Source organism: Octodon degus, unplaced genomic scaffold (genome assembly GCF_000260255.1).
Source record: "Octodon degus isolate 3935 unplaced genomic scaffold, OctDeg1.0 scaffold00147, whole genome shotgun sequence".
Taxonomy (NCBI): domain Eukaryota; kingdom Metazoa; phylum Chordata; class Mammalia; order Rodentia; family Octodontidae; genus Octodon; species Octodon degus.
Window position 1 is genome coordinate 616,458 of NW_004524723.1, and position 10,054 is coordinate 626,511.

The window sequence follows — 10,054 nt, forward strand, 5'->3', positions numbered from 1 at the left end:
CCAAAGAGGAAAGTGATCGATGACATAGAGTGGGCCTAAGGAGAGTCACATGGGGAGAAGACACTCTCTCAGGCTTTCACAGAGAGCACCTTGGCCAAGCAATGGTCGTGACTCATCCACATGGCTGACACTGACAAAGGTTCTACAATCTGAGGTACAGGATCTCAGGATAAATCCTGAGGGCATTTCACTGACCTTCTCAGCCCCAAAAGCTACAACTCTTGTTGCACAGGTCCTGCTTTACCTTGGTCTTAACCATCCAGTAGAAAAGTATGAAGACGAAAAGCAGAAGTAAAACCATGCTGTTATGTTGAGCTGTGGGGGACTCAGATCAACAATTTCTGACATCGCCAGTTAAACAGAAGACCCAATGCTATTATGGGTTACTGGACTCTTTTAGAATATTTTGATGAGTTTATACACCTACAATATTCAATAACAGAACTTAGAAAAAATGGTGTATACAGATGAATGTCCATTTTGTATCTGTGTATTCAAAGTGGTTGGGGTAGATATATAATTGCATTGTCTTAATGAATAGAATGATTTGTTCTAATGGTGTTTGTAGATAGGATCTCAAGTCCACATCTTGTACAGCAATTAACCACTAAGAAGAATACATGCAGTGTGTTATTTGTTGAATCTGTACTTCCGATTTGATTTGAAACTGTCTCATTGCTATCTGTTTATCAATAAAATTTAAAAAAAAATAAAGAAATCAACCAACAACAAATGCTGGAGAGGCTGTGGGGAAAAGTGTACCCTTCTCCACTGCTGGTGGGAATTTATACTTGTGTAGCCATTGTGGAGATCAGTGTAGAGAATCCTCAACAAAGTAGGACTGGAAATCCCATTCAATCCAGTTATTCCCCCTTCTGGGAATTTTCCCAAAAGAACTGAAAACATCATACCATAGTGATGTATGTGCACTCATGTTTATAGCAGCAGAATTAGTAATAGTCAAATCTTCAAAGAACCAAAATACCTGTCACCTGAGGAATGGATGAGAAAGATGTGGTGTTTTTATACAATGAAGTATTACTCAGGTATAAATAAAAACAAACTTGAAACCTTTATAGTTAAGTGCATGCAACTTGAGGCTATACTCATAAATGAAATAAACCAGACCCACATAGGTAAATATTTTATTGTCTCCTAGTATAAAAACTCAAAGGAAGAAATAAAAATTGAATGGTATAACAGATAAAGTTAAATGGAAAGAAACAGAACTTAAGGATTTAACAACAAAGAGAAAGAAAGTAGAAAAGTTAGAAAATAAGGTAGGGGCAAAACCATACATGTATATATACAAGATGGATAAGGCAATAGTCCTAAGAATTTCCATCAAGTTTTTTAAATTAGCAGTTAATGGGTAGAATTCTCTCCATGACTAACTCTAGAAGTTGATATCTGTGATCTAAATTTATTTTTAATAGGACAGTAGAGGACAACCTGCCTCTTCCTCTATCTCACATATAAACACCTCCTTTACTTCACGGACAAAGGGTTGATGGTGATTTTCCTGACATTTCTTTTGAGATAGGATCTTGCTATGTAGCCCAGGCTAATGTTGAACTTCCAGGGATCCTTCACCCTCAGCCTCCTGAGTTCTGAATTATAGACATACAGCACCATGCTTGGCTTCCTGACACCTTTATGTGGAGAATTCATTCATTCTACTTAAAAATGTTCTGATGATTATAAAGCATTTCTTTTCCCCTTAATTGTTCTTAGTTGTACCCCCAAATGAAGCCAAATATAAAGAAAAGCAGGTGAGGGAAATAAGGTGTTGATGCCCCCTGAAGGGCAAGAGGGGGCCCTAACCTTTTCCTACAGTCACTAAGAACAACGGACGTCACTAGACTGCATGGGAAATTCACAGATATGGCTGCCCTTGGGCTCATCCTCCCAGAGTACTGACCTGAAAAGTAGAGAGAGCACCCTGAACCACTCTTAGGAGGGCTGAATAAATCTGAGCACTGCCAGTCCGAAATGAATAGTAATCACATTAAACCTCTCCCCACCACTGTGCTTGCATACCTGCTAGAAATGTATAAGCATGGGTTGATAAGGCCCAGTAGCCATGGCGACAACTCCCATCATTATCTAGCTCCATGCACACGAGTAACTGAGGTCCAGTGACCATAGCTACAGTCATGCCCAATCATTAAACTGCCTTGTTCTTGACAAACATATCATAACTCCTTGTATGTTCTCAGCCTTGTCCCTGGTAGATAGCCACTTCTTTGTACTAAACTCTCCCTCTTGAAAGTCCCATTGTGACTTTTTCTTTTCACAACCCCTATTCGTGCTTGTAGCCTGTATGAGGGCAGTTGGTCTGATCCAGTGCCAGAGCAGTCCTTCTCAGGATTGTTCTGAAATAAACCTTCTCTGTTGAGCTTGAACCTCTATTTCTTTCCTTTTTTCCCTAAGATTGAGCCCCCAAGGTGGGGCTGAAGTCAAGGAGATGACTCCAGAATTCCCCATGTCTTTCTTTTGGGACCTACCTAGCCTCTTTCTCTCCCTCTTTCTCTTTTCTTTCCCTTCTCCTTACAAGCTTCAGAAGGTCATTTGTGGTTTCCTGCTAGCCTTTCACTTCATACTGGACTCTTTTCTAGTCCAGGACTGATAAGATCAGCCTGGCCCTTCCATCAGGTGCATCCCAGAGGTGTAGGTCCTCCCAAGACACTGGGTGACAGAGGGCTTCCTGAGGTGCTGGGCTCTATGGTGGATTTATACAGACACCACAGGGGGCACACCTGCCCACTCTCTTGGAAAAATCTTCTGACATGGCTAGGCCATGTCTATAAGAGAATACCTAGGTTCCTAGTTCCCTAGTCTTGTTTAATGGATACCCCAACACAAAGCTACAGATTCCTGACCACACTATTATCAGTTACAGTGGGTTCCCAAATTTCTCGAATTACAGCAGATACCCCTTTGGGTTGCCTTCTAAAAAACCTTTCACCCCTGAATTTAAAAAGAGATACTTGGCCTAAATGTTTTATGTTTTGTTCTCTCACAGATTGACACAGGCACGGACTAGACAATAGCAGCCAATTGTCTGAACTTGGCACATTTTTAAATTAATTTTATTGAGAAACAAATAACAATGAGACAATTTCAAAACAGGTTAGTAGGTCAGTTACAATAATTAATACATTGCATATTGTTGTCTTCGTAGTAGTTATTCATAGTATAAGATGCAGACATGATATAAGATGCAGACATGATATTCTGTTCAAACACTATTAGTACAAATCTTTCTTTTCAGTGAATTAAGAGAAAGTAACTATATCTATTCTATTTTGTACATACACATACAAAATGGTCTTCCATTTACATCCTGTTTTTTTGTTTAGTTTTGTCAGAGAAGGGTATTCCATTGTCATTTAAATATTGTAGGTGCATGAATTCAGCAAAATAATCCAATATACTCCAGTAATCCATAATAGTAGTGGGTTATCCATAGGATAATGTCAGAAGTTGTTGACTTGAGCCTTTTACAGCTCAGCATATTAATATGGTTTTAATTTTTAGACCTTGTCTTTATATTTTTCTGCTGGCTGGTTAAGACCAAGATAAAGCAAGACCTATATAACAAGAAATGTAACTTTTGTATCTGACAAGGCCCGTCAAATCCCCTCAGAATTTACCCTGAAACCTTGTACCGCAGTTTGTAGATCCTTTGTCAGTGTCAGCCATGTGGATGAGTCATGGCCATTGCCTGACCAATTTGCTCTCTGTGAAAGCCAGAGAGAATGTTTTCTCTCCATGTGACTCTCTTTAGGCACACTCTACATCATAGATCACATTCCTCTGTGGCCCTATAATCTCCTTGATCAGAAAATTTGGGACACAACTGAGTTACATGATGTTACAGTACAGATTCTCCTATGTCCTGAGTCCTCACTGACCTTGAAAGGTTAGGGCCAAAATGTTGGCTGTCCTTGCAGCCCTTCTTTTTCTCTAATTTTTGATATGCAAATTTAAGTTGTTAACCTCCAGAAGAGAAGATAATGGTATTTCCCTCTAACATAGGCAGTTGAGTTTAACCTCACTATCTGTCTGAATATAAAATATCTTAGACATAACATGGAACAGGCATTTTCCATCAAAACTCAGCATATTTAATTTCCTTTGCCTAAGAAGCAGGATATTTGGCCTATGCACCTAATCCTCTTTTGAGGCTGGTTACCTTGAGTCAGTATATATGTTAGCTTTTTTCCTTTTGCCCAGTTGAGAGCTTGTATTAAGGCCTATAATTCAGTTCACTGAGAAGACCAGTTTTAACAAACAGGCCCAGCTAAGAGTACCTCCTTTGTGGTAATAACAGCATATTTAGCCCTACATTTCCCATTCTTGACTGATCTACTTCCATCCATGAACAGCGTGTATTCAGTGTCAGATATGTGTTCTGTCTTTAAGTCTGGTTGGCGGCCTAAAGGTCATTAGTCAAGGCTGGACAGTCGTGATTGGGGGGGCCAAGATCAGTGGACCAAAAGGTAGCTGGGTTTAGAGGCTTCGTCAATTGGAAGGTGGAATGGGGATTTTCACAAAGCAGTTCTTGATATTGAGTAACCCAGCTATGTGAAAGCCAATAATGTCCCTGACTCTTTAGTAGCTCCGGAAGAGCATGTGGAACTTGAACTCTCAGATTTAGTCCTAGGGTCATCTTGTCAGCTTTCCTTATCCGGAGGACAGTTACTGCCAGTGGTTTCAGGCAGAGAGGCCGGCCCTTAGCCACAGAATCTAAGTTCTTTGACAAATATACAATAGGCGTCTCCCATGAACCGACTATTTGGGTCAGGACTCCTAATATCACATGACTTCATTCACCAAAAAACAGGTTAAAGGTTTAGGTTACATCAGGGATGCTGTTTACAACAATTGTTTGACAGTTTGAAAGGATTCAGTTTGATTAGCCTTCTTGGGAAATCCCAGTGTCCAAACTTGACAGAGGGGTCAGGGAGATAGCTCGGTAGATAAAGCGCTTGCCTGGCAAGTGCAAGGGCCTGACTGAGTTCTATCCCTGGTTCCACTAAATAAATAAATAAATAAATAAATAAATAAATAAATAAATAAATAAAATTGACAGAATCCAATAGCCCTGAGGAACTTTCTAAGCTATCTTTTATTTTCTGGCCTTGGGATAGAGCAAATGACTTCCTTTTTTCTGAGCCCAGGAGTCTCAGTTCTTTTTCTAATTCAATCCCCAAGTAATATATTCTCACTTTGCATACTTGAGCTGTCTTCCAGGAGACTTCATAGCCTATGACCGGTAGATGTGGAAAGGGCTTGTGTTCCCTTCCCAGCAGTCTGATCAATCTGAACTGCAAATCATTATGTCATTGACATATTGCAAAGTGTTGCAAAGAAAACTGACATGTGGGAACTGGACCAGATCAGCAGCTACAGCCCTCCCCCAAAATATAGGGGAGTTCTCGAACCCTTGTGGAAGATGGGTCTAGGTGAGTTGGCCTTTATGTACAGTCTCTGGATCCTCCCATTCAAAGACCAATACTGGCTGGCTGACAGGTGTGACCCATCGGTCAGAGCAAGCATCTTTTAAATCCAGTCAGGTGGACCCAGCAACATCAAGAGGAGGCAAACCCAGGAGCATGTAAGGGTTGCTGAGTGCAGAGCCATCATGGCAGATTAGGCAGCACAAAGACTCTGTACCGGCTAATAGTCTCCATTGGGCTTTCTTACCAGAAAGGGAGGAGTGTTCCAAGGTGATTGATAGTCTATAAAGATTCCAAACTCTCTCAAGTAAGAGATGTGGGGCTGAATGCCAAGCTGAGCATCTTGTGATGTTGGGTACTATTTAACAGCTTTGGGGATTACACTGGAACAGAGCTCAATCACCAAAGGGACATGATTGATAGAAAACCCTGGGGCTTGAGTCCTCTGCCCATACTTCTGGAAACAAGTCTCTCAAAATTTCAGAGTTCTGGTTATCAGGCATTTAGGCTGTTGTAGACACCATTCTTCCTCCCAGAGTACAATCAGCATCAACTTCAAGTCCAAGACAGTGGACCCACGTGTAGAGGAAGCTGGCTGTTTGGGAGCAAGAGATAGTTGCTCCCATTTTGGAAAGGAAGTATGCTCCAGTAGAAGTATAGGACATACAGACTTGTACAGAAATAATTTTTAATAAATTGTCCACTAATCTCACTGGGCCTGCTTTGACAGAATTTCTTTTCAGTGGGGGATCCAGTGGCACCAATGACTTGGATTTGCTGGGAGATTAAGAGAGCAACAGACTGAGTCACACCCGAATGTTCAGCTCCACTGTCTACTACAAAAGTCATGGGTTTTCCCCCAATTCTGGCAATGACTGTGGGCTACTGGGAGAGGGAGACTAATAAGCCTAGTCTGTCTTATTCCTTGTTGTTATGGTTGACACATCATATTAACCTGAGAAATTTAGAAGTTTAACTTAGTGACTCAGCACAGGGGCGGGGGGTGGTGGTCTAGAGTCCTTACTTTGGAAACATCCTCAACCTGTGCAAAAGGATGACACATAGCTAGTGTAAGTGCTATACCTGCCCTGTAGGATAGCCTGCATACAGTATAAGGGAGGAAAAGAAGTTTATTTAGCCCCCTTCTGCTATTACTGATTTTGCTGTCCTCTGCCACCGTGAACTGTTGACCCTCCGCCATGGCACCCTGACTTGAAGACAGCTGATTATGGGATGAAATCTCCACAAATTGTGAGCTAAATAACATTTCCTTCCTTAATTTTGAGCATTATGTATTTTTGTCCCAGCAACAAGAGAAAAACAACTAAGATAACCCCTTTAAATTAGAGCCAATAAAAGCACAAGTATCCAGGAGTAACTACCTAATATACACATGAAACCATAAATGAACATAGCAACACATTACTAACCCAAGAAACATACAAATACTTAAACTAGTAAGATGTCTGATAGGAATACAGCTTAGCTATTCCAGTAAGCCATTGTATGTATCCCAGGTAGCTTCTATACAAGATTGTCTGATTATTCATACCCAACTAATTCTATGATCCTTCCACTGCAAAACTAAAGTTAACTCTGATTGAGGACCTATTTGTGTTTATTTTCAGGCATTTTTGCAAAGTTTGATCCAGCCCAAGTTATTAGATTAGGAACTCTTACTGTCCCTCTCCCTGGGTGTGATGGTTGATTTGGCAAAGAAGTTCATTGGCATTAAACTGTCCACTAAGTCAGGATTATTTTCTAGATAATCAGTTAACACATCTGACTAACCTGTTTCAGTGGTGTCTATCAGTGCTAGTTGAGATATACCATAAACCCCTGTTGAGAGCAGCTAAAGCTGGAAATTTATCCTGTGTGGGAGGGCAGGATGAGGCTTCATTGCCTAAAGCAGTCAAGCTACCTCAGTCTTGAGGAAAATGTCCTGCCTGGACATTGTGGGCTATTAGTTGCCAGGTAACCTTGTGCCTTGTAACTTTGCAAAGGCATAAATAAATAGACCTACTATTGTTCAGGGGCCCTTGACTATCAGGCATAGCCCACCACATGACCTCAGCCATTATTCATTTTCTGAATTCTCTTGCCATTTTCTCCCTGGGACCACCAAAAGACCAACAGATCCATACAATTTCAGTGGTGTTTATCATTACTGGTTGAGATGTAACATATCGTAAGCCCCTGTTTTGGGTCTCCCTTTAGTGGGAACACAGCACTAATGTAAGGCCCTGCTTTGGGTCTCCCTTTAGTGGGAACACAACACCAATGAAAGGCTCCAGGCCTGTGTAACTCAGGTTGAATCTGATATCTTATCACAGGTCTTGTGTCAGCAATCACCAGTCTCCAGTGACTACCTTTCTCTCATTAACTCTGGGACCTTAGAACTACAAAGCTGCCTGGGAGCTGCTCTGAGATTGAAGTTCAAAATCTTAACCCTTGCCCCCAGTGTCTTCCTGAGCCAGGTCTACACTGTGTGGTTGTATCCTGGGATGCTTGCAATGTAGTGACTCACCACTTGTTACTACTGGCAACTAGAGACTCATGTTCTTCCTGCTGCCTCTAACTCCAGACTTCAGACAATTTGTCCTAGGAAAACTAGGATTCTCAAACTCACATGCTCAGCCTTCTTGTCTTCTTTCCTCTGTTTCCTGTGAATGTTCTCTGAATGTCTCTGATGTGGATCTCCTTCAATTCAGCCATGCTGGATCTTTCAGATTATTCCTTTTTGGTGGACCTTTTCTCAGCTTCTGTGATGTAAGTCTTTCTGTGGTTATCCATGTTGAATTTCCTATACTAGACTTGTCTTGTCCAGAACAGGTTGTTTGTTTGATTGGCCCTTATGCTGTCCCACACAGAGGAGAAACAGTGCAGAACCAGCTCCAAGGTGGTAATGGTTAAGCAGAGGCATTGGAAGCCCCAGTTGTCAGCATCAGCCCCACACTCAGACTGTTCTTAACTTTCTGGGAGACAAGTGTTGTAGGTCTTTAAATAGAACACTCAACTTGTGTACCCAGTGATAACTTACTTAGGACTCCATATCATTTCCACCACCTAAGAAATCCCTGAAGACAGAAACACAATTTTTTCTTTACCTTTCTCCAAGACTAAATGGGAACTTCTCTCTTTCTTGAGACTAGCAAGCTATTTTGGGCTCTGGATTCACCACTTGCTACCAATAGCAAGACCACTTTATACCTCCAAGGACAAACTTGATGAGCCTCTCACTCCTGATTCTTCATTAACGCATGCATTCCAGAAGCTGAACACCATCCTAGCTTAGGCCCCAACTTCAGACCTTCCCAACCCTAATAAACATTTCCATCTTCATATCCACACTACAAGGTCTTAGGCGTTAGTATTCTTGGCACAACTTGCAGGAGATTCCCTGCTCCCTGTATCCTACTTCTCTGAACTGCTTGACCCCACCTGTCAGAGCTGACCACTTTGCCTCAAGGTTCTGGATGCTGCTGCTCTCCTAATTCTTGAAGCTTAAAAAAATAGATTTCTATCACTTCCTCCAGGTTTGACACTCCAGTGTGTTACAGGATCTCTTACACCACAGGGCTCTTCATTCTATTTTCCCTCTTAAACTCAGATCCTATACTCTACCTTAATACAATATCTGGGTTCCTTTCTCCACAGCTCCCTTCCAAACTCTGCCCTCATCAAAAGGACTTATTATTTTCTGGTTCCAGTGGATGCATTTAGAGGACAGCTAGAAGCCTTTCCCTTCACCTGGAAAGGGGCTTCCACTGTGGCCAATGTTCTTAGTTTCATTTATGTATTTGGTGCAGGGTTTCACTATGCAGCTCGGATTCATAGAGATCCTCCTGTTTTCAGCCTCCTCAGTGCTGGGATTATAGGCATGCATCACCCGGCACGGCATGCCCTTGCCAAAGCAGGCGCTTAGTCCTCTGAACTATCTTGCCACTCCTCCAACATTCTTTTAAGTAACTGAGATCATTCCCCAAGATTTGGGCTTCCAGACTCCTTGCATTCAGATAATAAATCAGAATCTGCTTCTCAGATTTATCACCACCCAGAAAACCCACTCAACATAAGCTGATATTTTCATATTGCTTATTATCCCCAGTCATCAGAAAGAATAGAAAGAGCAAATGGCTTCTTTAAAAATGCTAAGCTCACAACCCAAACACAACAACATTGGATGCACCTCCTACCCTTGACTCAAACTGAGCATTCTCCCCTGTAATCCCACTATGCCGAGCTCCTTTGAATTAATGTGTGAAATACCCTCACCATCAGAGGTTAGATTCCAACTTCCCGATGCGCTAGAGTTCCTCAGCTCTGAGTCTTCTATTCTCATCCTTGTTAAATGCATCCCATACTGTTATAGGCAGCTGAGTTAGATAGAAATACTTTATATTACTTTGTTAAGTGCAATTCTGTATCACTTGTCACATTTTTCTGTTTTAATTCTAATTTGTACTGTCTTTAAAAACTAAAACTAGGGGCCCTGGCCCTAGCTCAGTCCTTTAAGTGGCTGCTTCCACAAAGCTGTCAGCCTCAGGTTGCTGGAGTTCGAACCTCACAACTCTCCCGCTGGCCAAAAG